Raw genomic sequence first — 15,175 nt, 5'->3', positions numbered from 1 at the left:
ACATGAAACATGGACAATGCTCGAGGAGGACTCGCAAGCACTCGGAGTATTCGAGAGACGGGTGCTTAGGACCATCTTTGGTGGCGTGCAAAAAGACAGTGTGTGGCGGCGAAGAATGAACCACGAGCTCGCCCAGCTCTGCGTCGAACCCAGTATCTAGAAGGTTGCTAAAGCCGGAAGGGTACGATGAGCAGGGCATGTTGCAAGAATGCCGGACAGCAATCCAGCAAAGATGGTGTTCGCTTCCGATCTGGCAGGTACAAGATAGCGAGCGAGGTGGACAGACCAGGTGCAAAACGACTTGGCGAGCGTGGGGCGCATTCGAGGATGGGGAGATGCGGCCTCGAACCGTGTATCATATTGCTCATATTGTTGATTAAGTATTATCTGTTTAGATGTAAACTAAATAAATGAATGAATAAATTTTGCCACATGATTGCATTTTTTTGTATTGGAAGGATGTTTCCATAGGCTCCACCCCTTGTGCTTTTTACATTGCAATAGAGTTATACGTATTTAATGGAACATAGGCAACCATTGCTTTTCTGGAAAGTTGCAGCACAGTGAATTATTCAGTAGTGAAACAAGTTGCGCTGGTTGGGTCGGCTGAAGAAGAAGTGTGACCGAAAAGGTCATTTTGCCTAAAAAGCCGGTTAGTCGTTTGGTTCAAAGGGTCATTATGTTTAACGTTTCATACGCCCTGAAATTTCGCTTGGCTTAGCACCTCATTTGACCTAAATGGTCGCTTGGCATGAGATATAACCCCGAATTATCGTAAAAATAACTCGTCCAGCTCAAACCTTTGTATTTGGGTATGTGGCGGGATCACCAACGCCAACATCTAAGAACTGAGAGGTGAAAATTGAAAAATAAGAAGCATTTTTAGTGAGAACAGTGCACTTCTCACTGCTGGTTTCTAACTTCTCACTTTACACATCGCACTTTGCATCGTGAGAAATGAGAGGAGGGAAATGTCTCACTTTGTTTTTTTTTCACTTCACATTTCTCCATTCCAATTTATTACTTCCTACTTATCAATTACCTCTCAATAGCCACTCAAAAAACGATCTACTCATATTTTTTGTACTAAGCTAACAATATCTTAAATCGGGTGTAAAATGGCAAAAATACGGTTAAAAACTTTTGACTATACTTTTTCTAGGGTGAACCTAAACTTTTGGCCGGGAGTGTATGTACCGATCTATCTTTCCATCAATTTCTCTACCTATGTGTGCATTCTAAATCTGCATTTTACAGTTGTCTTTTCAATCCGGAGCATTTGGTTCTTTAAAAATCACAATGAAAATCAATAAAACATGTCATGTGCCACTCACAGCGGAAGTATTGTCTTCAACTTATGCTCGGTGGTAATGATAAAAATCTCTATATTAAAAAAACACACAATTAAACCTTTTGCTTAGTGTTGAACGCGTTGGACAATATCCGCGCGATCAATGATAACGACCTACGCGGAGGCTCGCATTTTCTAGTGGGTACTTATTTTCACTAGAACATCCGAAACCGTGTGCTGTGCAGCGTCGTAAATCCAGCCCAACGTCAACTGGAGGTGTCTGGAAGAAGTGATTGAGCGAGAGCTTGGGAGTTACCGAAGCATATCTAATTCGGAGGATGGTTTGTTTGTGTGGCAAAATTACCATAAAAAGCAATTTCGGAACGAATTGTCTACTGTAGCCCCCTGAGCCGGAGGTGGAAGAGCCCGAAAAAATAGTCGAAAAAGCAGAATTGGCCGATGCTTTTTCCGCGATAAGTTCGTGCGGATAGTTGAGGGGGACGACACTATAAATATTAATACCGGCGGCGTAAAGATTATGTCAGCGATAAGCTTTTTGTTAAGTGGTTTTAATTAGTCGAGATTGGTCGCACGGGCGATGGAGCCAAGTTTCTGTTTTGTTAATCCCTTCGAAACGGCGAAACTATTTTCGTCGCCGCTGATGAATCTTGTGCGCCGTTGACGAGAGTCAACGAAATCATACGCGGGCGAGTCCGTTGACATAAATCAAGCGAGAGAGAGTACATAAAACAAATAACACACAAAGCTCCAGGCATAGATTTCATGTTACTGTAGACTATAGGAAGATTCGATGATATTGATTGGTGGGCTCTAACTTTGCATCAGCACAGGCGTAACGAGGCAATGCGGCGAGACATAGTTTTGTTCGCACAGTAAATCTTATAGTCTGTGAGAAGCAGGCCATAAACGATGCGAATGTGTCCCCCGCTAGGTACGCCAATGCACATACATACCGAAGGTGGCGGTAAAACCCCGCTAGCAATTAAATGTTCATTTGAGGATGAATTGATTTAAGTGCACCTGTCAAGTAATCCCGTGGAGCGGCATTTCGCAACCCTGGGAACAAAACATCACCGAGATCTATGCAACTGTTGGAACTGTGCAATATTCGGAAAGGTCAACGAAATTTCCTCAACCCTATCAACAAAATCGATCGTTGATCTGCGCCCATTAATGCGGGAACCATAATTTGGGAGTTGGAGCTCACGTCATACATGATCGAGTCGTGATAAGGGTGGGATGCTTTCGGCCGCAGGCTCTCTAGGCATCGACAGCATAGCTAATCATCCCGAGCCATCAAAGTCCGTTTGATTTACGCACATCACACACAAACACACACTGGGGACGGACTGTTCAATATTCTATCCTGTGCCTTCCGAGATGCATATATCTCGACGCACGGCAGCCTGGCTTCCTTTCTTACCGCGGGGCAACATTCGGCGAATCGATCCGCGTGATCCATCCACCCGGTACTTGCGCGATCGTAAAGGTCGTAAAACGTTTAACTAAATTCTAAGGAACTGTGCGGCCCTGCCTTAACAATGTTATTTTTCGTACCCGCAAACCACACTTTTTTCGCTTCTTCATCAGGTGAACGCTCCCATTTGGCCAGCCGCTATCGATCAGGGCTTCTCCGCGTAGGGTTCTCCGCTTTGCTTGCCGTTTATTGTTGCAGTTTGATCAATCGCTAATTGCAGTACGATCGATCGTCACACGGCCAGAGGATAACGGACGGACGAACGAATGAGTGATCGCACGGGGGCAACCAGCTAGCGATGGGACCACGACACGACGACGGACGACAGACGCAATGCCCAGCGGATAGGAAGTGGTTTGCCTGAATCGAGCCGAAGCCCATATTTTTGAGCTATAATTCTTCTTGCTTTCTGACTCGCAAATCGCTCCGAAGATCAATCTCGTCATCGTTTTTTTGACGTGCCCGCTGTCGCGGGGGTATGCAGGGGGCCATTTTTTCCCCGATGGGATGTTTTATGCAACTTACTCACTTATCTTGGCATATCTGATTGAGGTATTTTATTTAGCTTGATGGAAAACTTTCAGAATAGTTAATGCAAGTAGAGGAAACCCGAAAAAAATGTCCATTTTAATTATGGAAACATTATTTGAACATTCATGTTCTGCCTTAATCTCCAATCTTTTTGTTTGAATATCTTTATCGAAATTCTACTTTCTTCTCCGCAGGAATTAATCGAATGTAAAATTGTTCTGTACATAACACATAAATAGAATGATTGCCTGCAATATATAGTATTTTCATGGGACAAACGAACGTGGTTTCGCAATCCAAAGTCCACAGTAAATGTGTCCAATTAAACATGTTCAATTAAAAGGAGAAACCATATAAAACATTGCATACGTTTTTTTGTTATTTCTAAAATGACCTTGATTCTATTTTTATAGATGAGCTCAAAGTTTTTTTATAGAACACAACGTACTCAATGGATGATGTAGGTACCTATCATAATACTCCGCCGCACATAGGAGTACGCGGAGTAAAAACGTGGCCAGAACTATGTAAACAATTTTGGCACATGTAAAACGTTTAATATAAACAGCAAAGTGTTTTTTGTTCTTATACTCTTTGTATTCATCTAGCAGTGTTGTAATTTAATACAGCGCCACTTGGCACAGGAACGCTGCATTTGAGAACTACAGCGTGCTTGCGACGAGTGATGCCCACCTCTGTCTCCGCCAGTGAGTATGATCTTTCTTATTTTAATCTTCATTTGTTGATTATTACTCACATGTACATGTACTCTTTTTGAGGCAGAAAAAGTACGTACTCTTCTTTTTCGGAGAGAAAGGTTATACATAATCAATTGCCAAGATCCGTTCAATCCTAAAAAAAATGATGACTGTTATATAGAAACATATCGGCGGTATATTAATTAGTATGATTGATATGAAATTCCAGCAACAGTGCATAAAATTCTCGCTCACGCTGGAAGCATAATAATCCATTCGCCGGCTCCTCTTGGCATGAAGAAGCAGCAGAGTGCCAACCTAAACTACTAAAAAATGTCGTACCCATCATGCTAGGAAAAGGTCACGAGTTGATAATCTACATGACGTATTTATTCGAGCTATGAACTTATCTGATACTTTGATAAGTTTAAGGTCTAGGTAGTAGAATACGAAAGAAGGTATCACTTGAATATCCAGGTTTTGTAAAATCACTTTTAGTATTCGAAGATCTTGCCAGCTCTGAAAATTTAAACGCTGAAGGCAATGCACTAGACGAACTAATGGACGATGTTGAACAACTGGATGTTGCGCAACCCAGTACCATTTTTGTTGGTGTTCTGGGTTCAAATCCCGTTATGGTCTTAATTTCTTCATAAACGCACAATGGAAATTTTCGCGAAAAATGAGTGAGGCGTAAGACTGCTGAAACGAAAAAAGAATTCCATCAAGTAAGCACGATTTTCGTTTATTTTTCAGGCCTGCTCTAAAGAAAACAGTAACGAGTAAAATATGTTTCTCGCCACAAACTGCGAAAAAGATTCTCCTCCGGCCCGAAAATCACTTGTTTTCTTCTCATTGATAGGAAACCCTGCAAATAATACATCAAAACAACAATGTTCATGGTTGTTTTTACTTACGAAATTGCTGCGAAATTACTTTATCGACATCAACAAAAGAGGTAAAAGTGACTATAACAGAATCGAACTAGCTATATGGCGAGTGAGAGTCATCCACCTTATCTTTGCTTCATGCTTACTTAGTGTAGACAGAATGATTTATGTTAATCAGTTTATAACACTTTTCCGTATTTTGTATTATGTATTAAGAACGATATTATTATTGTTTCAGTCATACGATGCAGGATTGAAACAACAATTAAGCTCGTTTGAGTAAAGCAGTGAATCAGTGTTGAAACAACAAATTTGATTATTGAAACAACAATGTCCTCGTTGTTTGGTGATTCTTCTCCGTGTAAGGAAAACTCTTCGAAATTTCCACGAAGAAAACATTCAAATATTCATTTTTTATTTTTTTGGTTTTGTTTTTCGGAATTTTGAAAGAATTTCTAATTTCTTTGGATTTTACGGGAAGTTCTTTGTTTTTCTCATAGGAAATTATTCGAAAATTTTCAGAAAATTGCTAAAAAATGGAAAAGGGTCGTTCGACAGAAAGACATTTCGGGCGACAAGGTTAGATATAAAGAAGGGATTGACCAAAAATTTAATTTGACCAAAGCGACAATCGGCCGGAGAAGCAGTTGTTTGGCCGAAATGGTCGATTGACCTAATGAGTCAACAGGCCGAAAATGCCGTTTGGTCGTAATGGTCGTTTGAAAGAAAGGACCAAATTACCTTTCAGCCAGACGGCCCTTTAAGCCAAATGTCCTTTTCGGTAAACGGTATTTCCGGTCAAATTTGGTATTGGCCAAACGATTTTTTCAGCCAAATGACCAAACGATATTTTCGGCTAAATGATTTGTTCGATCAAATTACCCTTCCTGTCGTTTGATCCAAAGTCATTCGGCGAAAAGCCATTTGTTCGACTGCCGCTTGGTCGAATAACACGGCAAGCCGAATCCCATTTGGTGGAATTTAACGTTTGACCGAAACGGTTGTTGAGTCAAAAATGGTTGGACCGAAAATGTAATTTGGCCGAAAGCGACATACAGCCAAAAGGGATATTCGGCCGAGCTCGTAATTTGACCAACAAAATTGTTTGCCCTAGCAACCCTTCAAATTGAAAATGTCGTTTGGCCGAAAATGTTGTTTTGCCGAATACATCATTTAGCCGAAAATACTGTCATAAGACGAGTTTATACAATCCCATTGAATTCCACCACTTAATTGTATCTTGACAGATACGTATTTCGACCTCAACAGTAAGGCCGTCTTCAGTGTCTCGTACTTGACTCGACTTCGACTTCGAGTCGAGTCAAGTACAAGACACTGAAGACGGTCTGTCTTATGTCTTATGACAAGTGAAGACATTCCACTAAAAAGCTCAAAATAATTTTCATAACGAAAATACTGTTTTCGTTTTGCAGAAATATCCATTTGGACCGAAAATGACCTTTCTGCAAAACATTCCGACACTTTAAGCCGGGTGTCCATTTCTGTCAAACTGTCAAACCATTTCGGCCAATTGAGATATTCGTCCAACTGATTCTTTGAGCCAAAGGAACTGTTCAGCTTAACAACATTTTCGACCGTATGTACCCTTCGAGCAAAGGACATTTTCTGCGAAATAAGTTTAGCCTAGATGGGCTTCGACTAAATGGTTTGTTCGGTCAAATGCCATATTTGACCAAACAACATTTGGCTTTCGGCCAAATGGCTTTCTGTCAAATGACCCTTCTCCGTTCAAAAATTCAATTTCAACGAGAAATTCTTTGGATTTTAATGGTAATAAAGTTAAAAAAGGGTAATTTTTCGGAATTTGCACTCGCAGTTTTTGAATCTGCGTGTAAAATCATATATCAGCTGCGTGACAAATTTTAAACGGCGGCGCTAAAACGATGATACTTTTATGCCCTGGGAAGTCGAGACAATTTCCAATCCGAAAATTTCCTAGGTCTACGCATGGTCTTGCTTTGCAACCGTGCGTCTTACCACACGGCAAAGAAGGCTTCTAAACATCTTGAAATGACGCCTCTAAGCCTCTTAAACGTAGACTTCCAAGCCCCTAGAAAGATACCTCTTGAAGAAAGACTTCAGAACATCTCGATAGAAAACTTCTGGGCCTCTTGAATGGAGGCTTCCGGGCCTCTTGAAAGGAGGCTTCCGGTCCTCTTGAAAGGAGGCTTCCCGGCCTCCTGAAAGGAGGCTTCCGGGCCTCTTGAATGGAGGCTTCCGGGCCTCTTGAAAGGAGGCTTCCGGTCCTCTTGAAAGGAGGCTTCCCGGCCTCCTGAAAGGAGGCTTCCGGGCCTCCTGAAAGGAGGCTTCCGGGCCTCTTGAAAGGAGGCTTCCGGGCCTCTTGAAAGGAGGCTTCCGGGCCTCTTGAAAGGAGGCTTGGGCCTCTTGAAAGGAGGCTTCTGGCCTCTTGAAAGGAGGCTTCCGGGCCTCTTGAGAGGAGGCTTGCGGGCCTCTTGAATGGAGTCTGCCGGGCCTCTTAAAAGGAGGCTTCTGGGCCTCTTGAAAGGAGGCTTCCGAGCCTCTTGAAAGGAGGCTTCCGAGCCTCTTGAAAGGAGGCTTCTGAGCTTCTTGAAAGGAGGCCTGTCCTCTTGAAAGGAGGCCTGGGCCTCTTGAAAGGAGGCTTCTGGCCTCTTGAAAGGAGGCCTGGGCCTCTTGAAAGGAGGCTTCCTGGGCCTCTTGAAAGGAGGCTCTGGCCTCTTGAAAGGAGGCTTCCGGGCCTCTTGAAAGGAGGCCTGGGCCTCTTGAAAGGAGGCTTCCGGGCCTCTTGAAAGGAGGCTTGGGCATCTTGAAAGGAGGCTTCTGGGCCTCTTGAAAGGAGGCTTCTGGGCCTCTTGAAAGGAGGCTGGGCCTCTTGAAAGGAGGCTTCCGGGCCTCTTGAAAGGAGGCTTCGGGCCTCTTGAAAGGAGGCTCTGGCCTCTTGAAAGGAGGCTTCTGGGCCTCTTGAAAGGAGGCTTCCGGGCCTCTTGAAAGGAGGCTCTGGGCCTCTTTGAAAGGAGGCTTCCGGGCCTCTTGAAAGGAGGCTTCCGGGCCTCTTGAAAGGAGGCTTCTGGGCCTCTTGAAAGGAGGCTCTGGGCCTCTTGAAAGGAGGCTCTGGGCCTCTTGAAAGGAGGCTTCCGGGCCTCTTGAAAGGAGGCTTCTGGCCTCTTGAAAGGAGGCTTCCTGGCCTCTTGAAAGGAGGCTTCTGGCCTCTTGAAAGGAGGCTTCCGGGCCTCTTGAAAGGAGGCTTCCGGGCCTCTTGAAAGGAGGCCTGGGCCTCTTGAAAGGAGGCTTCGGGCCTCTTGAAAGGAGGCTTCCGGGCCTCTTGAAAGGAGGCCTGGGCCTCTTGAAAGGAGGCCTGGGCCTCTTGAAAGGAGGCTTCCGGGGCCTCTTGAAAGGAGGGCTTCCGGGCCTCTTGAAAGGAGGCTTCCGGGCCTCTTGAAAGGAGGCTTCCGGGCCTCTTGAAAGGAGGCTTGGGCCTCTTGAAAGGAGGCTTCTGGGCCTCTTGAAAGGAGGCTTCCAGGCCTCTTGAAAGGAGGCCTGGGCCTCTTGAAAGGAGGCTTCCGGGCCTCTTGAAAGGAGGCTTCCGGGCCTCTTGAAAGGAGGCCTGGGCCTCTTGAAAGGAGGCTTCTGGGCCTCTTGAAAGGAGGCCTGGCCTCTTGAAAGGAGGCTTCCGGGCCTCTTGAAAGGAGGCCTGGCCTCTTGAAAGGAGGCTTCCGGGCCTCTTGAAAGGAGGCTTCCGGGCCTCTTGAAAGGAGGCCTGGGCCTCTTGAAAGGAGGCTTCCTGGGCCTCTTGAAAGGAGGCCTGGGCCTCTTGAAAGGAGGCTTGGGCCTCTTGAAAGGAGGCTTCTGGGCCTCTTGAAAGGAGGCTCTGGGCCTCTTGAAAGGAGGCTTCCGGCCTCTTGAAAGGAGGCCTGGGCCTCTTGAAAGGAGGCCTGGGCCTCTTGAAAGGAGGCTTCCGGGCCTCTTGAAAGGAGGCTTCCGGGCCTCTTGAAAGGAGGCTTCCGGGCCTCTTGAAAGGAGGCTGGGCCTCTTGAAAGGAGGCTTCCGGGCCTCTTGAAAGGAGGCTTCCGGGCCTCTTGAAAGGAGGCCTGGGCCTCTTGAAAGGAGGCCTGGGCCTCTTGAAAGGAGGCTTCCGGGCCTCTTGAAAGGAGGCTTCTGGGCCTCTTGAAAGGAGGCTTCTGGGCCTCTTGAAAGGAGGCTTCCGGGCCTCTTGAAAGGAGGCTTCCGGGCCTCTTGAAAGGAGGCCTGGGCCTCTTGAAAGGAGGCCTGGGCCTCTTGAAAGGAGGCTTCCTGGCCTCTTGAAAGGAGGCTTCGGGCCTCTTGAAAGGAGGCTTCTGGCCTCTTGAAAGGAGGCTCTGGGCCTCTTGAAAGGAGGCTTCCGGGCCTCTTGAAAGGAGGCTTCTGGGCCTCTTGAAAGGAGGCTCTGGCCTCTTGAAAGGAGGCTTCTGGGCCTCTTGAAAGGAGGCTTCTGGGCCTCTTGAAAGGAGGCTTCTGGGCCTCTTGAAAGGAGGCTTCTGGCCTCTTGAAAGGAGGCTTCTGGGCCTCTTGAAAGGAGGCTTGGGCCTCTTGAAAGGAGGCTTCCGGGCCTCTTGAAAGGAGGCTTCTGAGCCTCTTGAAAGGAGGCTTCCGAGGCCTCTTGAAAGGAGGCTCTGAGCCTCTTGAAAGGAGGCTTCTGAGCCTCTTGAAAGGAGGCCTGAGCCTCTGAAAGGAGGCTCTGAGCCTCTTGAAAGGAGGCTTCTGAGCCTCTTGAAAGGAGGCTTCTGAGCCTCTTGAAAGGAGGCTTCTGAGGCCTCTTGAAAGGAGGCTTTGAGCCTCTTGAAAGGAGGCTTCTGAGCCTCTTGAAAGGAGGCTCTGAGCCTCTTGAAAGGAGGCTTCTGAGCCTCTTGAAAGGAGGCTTGAGCCTCTTGAAAGGAGGCTTCTGAGCCTCTTGAAAGGAGGCTTCTGAGCCTCTTGAAAGGAGGCTTGAGCCTCTTGAAAGGAGGCTTCTGAGCCTCTTGAAAGGAGGCTTCTGAGCCTCTTGAAAGGAGGCTTCTGAGCCTCTTGAAAGGAGGCTTCTGAGCCTCTTGAAAGGAGGCTTCTGAGCCTCTTGAAAGGAGGCTTCTGAGCCTCTTGAAAGGAGGCTTCTGAGCCTCTTGAAAGGAGGCTTCTGAGCCTCTTGAAAGGAGGCTTCTGAGCCTCTTGAAAGGAGGCCTGAGCCTCTTGAAAGGAGGCCTGAGGCCTCTTGAAAGGAGGCTTCTGAGCCTCTTGAAAGGAGGCTTCCGAGCCTCTTGAAAGGAGGCCTGAGCCTCTTGAAAGGAGGCTCTGAGGCCTCTTGAAAGGAGGCTTCCGAGCCTCTTGAAAGGAGGCTTCCGAGCCTCTTGAAAGGAGGCTTCCGAGCCTCTTGAAAGGAGGCTTCCGAGCCTCTTGAAAGGAGGCTTCCAAGCCTCTTGAAAGGAGGCTTCCGAGCCTCTTGAAAGGAGGCTTCCGAACCTCTTGAAAGGTCCCTTTTTCAAGATGTTCAAAAGCCTCCTATCAAAAAGGTCGTAAGCCTTCTCAACAAGGTCGTAAGCCTTCTCAAGAAGGTCGTAAGCCTTCTCAAGAAGGTCGTAAGCCTTCTTTTCTTTCAAGAGGCTCACATGCCTCCTTTTAAATTGCTCGAAAGCCACCTTTCAAGAGGCTTGAAAGCTTCTCTTCGAGTGGCCCGAAAGCCGCTTTTTAAGAGGCGCGGAAGCCTACTTTCGAGAGGCTCGGCAGCTTCCTATCAAGAGGCTCGAAGGCTTTCTTCAAGAGGCTCGTAATTTTTTGGCTTGTAAGCATTTTTTCAAGAGGCCCAGAGGCGTCCATTCAAGATGCCCAGAAGCCTTCTTTAAAGTGGCTACTTTCAAGAGGCTCGGAAGCTTCCCTTCAAGAGTGGAAGAGATATTTTTAAGATGCTCAGAAGCCTCCTTGAAAGCAGCTTTCAAGAGGCTTTGAAGCTTCCCTTCAAGATGCTCGGTAGCCTTTCTTCAAGATGATCGGAAGCCTTCTGTCAAACAACTCTGAAGCCCCCTTTTAAGGGCTCGAAATTCGCCGTTCAAGAGGCCCGAAAGCTTTCCTTGAATTATTCTTTCAAGAGGCTTGGAAGCATATTTTCAAAAATCTCAGAAGCTTTCTTAAGCTTCTTAAGTGGCTCGAAAGCCGTCTCTTAAGAGGCTCTGAAGCCTCCCTTGAAGAGGCTCTGAAGCCTCTTTCAAGGGCTTGAAAGCCGCCTTTCAAGAGGGCCGGAAGCCTCTTTTCAAGAGGCACGAAATTTATCTTCCATGAAGATTGGAAGCGTACTTTCAAGTGGCTCGAAAACCACTTCTACGAGGCTCTGAAGTCTCCCTTCAAGAGGGTTGAAAGCCTTTTATCAAGAGGCTCTGGAACCCCCTTTCAAGGGCTCGTAAACCGCCTTTTGAGAGGTTCCGAAATCTCCCTTCAAGAGGCTTGGAAACCTTCTTCAAGAGGCTCAGAAGCCTCGTTCCGAGACGCTCAGAAGCTACCCTTGAAGAGGCTCGGTTTTCTTCTTGCAAAAGGTTTGTTTGCTTTACTTAAAAAAAAAACTCTGAAGCCTCCTTTTAAGCGGTTCGAGAGCCGCCTTTCAAGAGGCTCTGAAGTCTCCCTTCAAGAGGCTCATAAGTCTCCGTATAATAGACTTGGGAACTCCCTTCAAGAGGCTCAGGAGCCTCCAATAGACAAAAAAAGTCCTGCAGGAAGCTAGATGTATAAAATTACTTTGAATTGGAATTTTCCTCATAATAATGCAAATTTAAGCCAACTTCATGGAGCGCAATATATCCCGTTAGCTTTCGTCGTTTTTTCATATATCTTATCTACGCTTGTTTTCATTTACACTAAAAAAAATGGGGGGTACCTCAATTAACGCAAAATTCTGAAGGGGTACCTATTAAAAAAAAGGTTGAGAACCGCTGGTGTAGACTCTAAATTTTAGTTCAGAAGCATATTCTTAACATATCATTCAACATTTTGTTTCTGATCGATAGATTGTATAGAAGATTTTTTAAATTTGCTCATACGTCGTCCTGTCCTTTTGATCTTTTGTCCCACAGCCATTCGTCCACTGTGCTGGTTGTGGAGGGCAGGATTCGAGGGTCTCTGAATTACTGATCGCCACGCATATTATGTACAAGACGAAATTCTGAAAAAAAATATACATATATCAAAAATTGTAATAAATCCGCCATTATGCATTTTTGTCCAAGGTACCCCCTGGGCCCGGAAAAGGTACCCCCAGGGGTACATGTACCCCAGGTTGAGACCCGCTGTTATACTGTCAGCAAATCTAACAGTCGCTGAAATGTAGCTGAAATGTAAATATTGCATTTGCTGAAATGGTTTCGTTTACTTTTTGCCTTTCTCGTACAACAAAGTTGTACCAGAAAGGCTTTCATTTCACTCCTAAAACGTACTTTTTATAGAGCGCTTGTAGACCCATAGTATTATATACCATTCGATTCAGCTCGACAAACTGAGCAAATGTCTGTCTGTCCGTGTGTGTGTCCGTGTGTGTGTGTGTGTATGTGTGTGCACATTGAAACATTAGCCAATTTTTCTAGTACTAAACCTGAATCGATTTTGCTACAACAAGTTGCATTCGATGGGGAATGTTTTCTTCTTGTTCACTATTGAGTTTCATAATGATGGCACTTCTCAAAAAATAGTAAATATTCAAAGAGTTATGAGACATCATTATTTCGTAACAAATAAGCTATCGATTTTCTAGGTTATGTTCTCCCAAGACACAATTTATTCGAAACCGGCACACTGACAGCATAGAATACACAGCTTACACGGAAGAAAAAACTTCACAAAAGAAACATAGAAACCCATTAATGAGTTAAAAGTACCTATTTTAAGATTTCATGTATACACTGAAAATTCTCGTTTATTTTTCAAAATGACATAAGAAACATATTTTCATGAATGAATTTTAATATTGCGATCAACAGACCAATATGATAGCTTTTGATTGCAGTACACAAATTAATTCATGAATAAAAGGTGACATATGTTCTTTTAAAAGTTAAGCGTCATTTCTGCCATTTCTTTCCCTATGGGCCGATGTGAGCAGTGAGGAGTGAAAAGTGAGACGTGAGAAGTGCGAAGTGAGGAGTGAAAAGTAAGAAGTAAGAAATGAAAAATGAGAAATGAAAATCACCAGATGATCCGAAATGAAAACAAAAATGTTTTTCCAAATTTAATCTAGACTATCCTTTGAAAAGAGCTGAAATTTTTTGCTAATATTTTCAAATGGATATAATAGAAAACGACGCATCCCACAACAAAGTGTTGTATGGGTGACCATCGCAAAATCAGTCAAACTTTCTAGTGAAAATATCGGAAACAATCCAAATTAAGCCCTACACTGAAAAAAATCAGTTTAAACATTTTAAAGTCGATTTGCGAAAAAACGCCCTTTTTATTTAAATGAAATTTTGTCTCAAGATAGGTGATTATGTTCCCTACCAACCGTCCATACATCGCAAGCTGGGCACTCTTAAGGAAAAAAAAGTTTTTCTAACAAAAACTTTTTCTTGTCGGAATTATTTTCAGTGTATTTTCATCTGAAATTAAACCAATGAAAGCCATCGTTATAGAACCCCAAGCAAATCTATTTTTATGATACATTGTTTAATTTAGTCACTTAGTATGATTTGTTTTTAAATTAAGAGTAATATTAAGAAGGGGTTTATATCTTCAAACAAAATATTATATGTATTCCATTATTAGCTTCTTTAGTTGCGACCAGTTACGACCAAAACATTGTACTCTGCCTGACTGTACAGGAATACTTAATATGAGTATATTATGTATACATATGTTAAATCCACCCTTAAAGACACTGAAAAATCAATTCCGTCAAGAAAAGTTTTTGTTAGAAAAATTTTTTCCCTTCAAAGTGCCCAGCTTGCGATGTATGGACGGTTGGTAGCGAACACCCTCTGGCGTCCTATACTACCACAAGGGGTTTGACAATAGCCACCATGTCCACGGACGGTAGCTCATTACCGTCCGTTGTTATTGTACTAAAATAAACATTGTGTTTTGTTTACTATTTGTTTTGAAAATTGTTTTCGAAATAATTTGCAAGATTTCCATCTTTGACCATGGGAATTATGTTATTTGATGATAAAATATAATAAACTAACGAATTGGAGTGAATCGATAGGTGAAATCAAACGCTACACGAAATCATATTTCGTAACTTGTTCTCCCGCTCCGAATCAAACAAAAGATATTATTATTGTTTATACTGTGATGAGCATCACAGTTGAAATGGTCCGGGGATGCAATTCGAACAACATTCAATAGTGAAATTGAAATGAAATAAATGGTGTGCAGAAAGATGTTTTCGGATTATATTTACATGCCCATAATAGCTGGTATTATTTTTGAATAATTTGAAAATATGTAGCCAACAATAGTTTGGACAAAATGTAGTTGCTTGTAAACGCACACTGACAAAAATCCAATCATATCCATTATGTGTGGCACACATAATTTTTGACTATAGCATTTCCCACTTAACGGCTATGTGAATTCGCATAGCATATATATGTGGAAACACACATAACCGTTATTAACTAATAACCTTTATGTGGATTCTCCCATAGCGGGTGGTTATTAACGCACACATAAAATTTATTTGTAAATTTCTTTAGATTTTTGCCAATAAAAATGTGTGGATTTTTATTAGTGCACGATTCGGGAGAAGTACTTTTCAAAATGTATGCTGGACATATTCATGAAGATGTTCGCTACGCTGAAAAGCATGTCTTGCCACGGGGTTGGTAGGGAACATAATCACCTATCTTGAGACAAAATTTCGTCCAAATCGAAAAGGGCGTTTTTTTGCAAATCGACTTTTAATTTTTTAAATCGATTTTTTTAGTGTAGGGTTCAATTTTGAGTTTTTCAAAAAGTTTTATTAGAAAGTTTGACTGATTTTGCGATAGTCACCCATACAACACTTTTTTGTAGGAAGGGTCGTTTTTCGATTATATCCATTTGAAAAAATCAGTAAAAACAAGTTTGACCCTTTTCAAAAGATAGTCTGAATCAAATTTGAATAAACTAAGTATGCACTTTTCTTTTAACTGCACTTCTTAAATATTGACCAATAAATTTACAAAAAGTCAACTTAAACAATCAGAACACTTGCAAGTTCCCAAAAAGTTCTATTTTGGCTTTACGCATTTTATTACATTTCCCATTCATGAATTCTCGCTTAACTTTTCAAAAGGACGTA

Source organism: Armigeres subalbatus, chromosome 2, assembly GCF_024139115.2.
Source record: "Armigeres subalbatus isolate Guangzhou_Male chromosome 2, GZ_Asu_2, whole genome shotgun sequence".
NCBI lineage: Eukaryota > Metazoa > Arthropoda > Insecta > Diptera > Culicidae > Armigeres > Armigeres subalbatus.
This window is presented reverse-complemented; position numbering follows the sequence as displayed.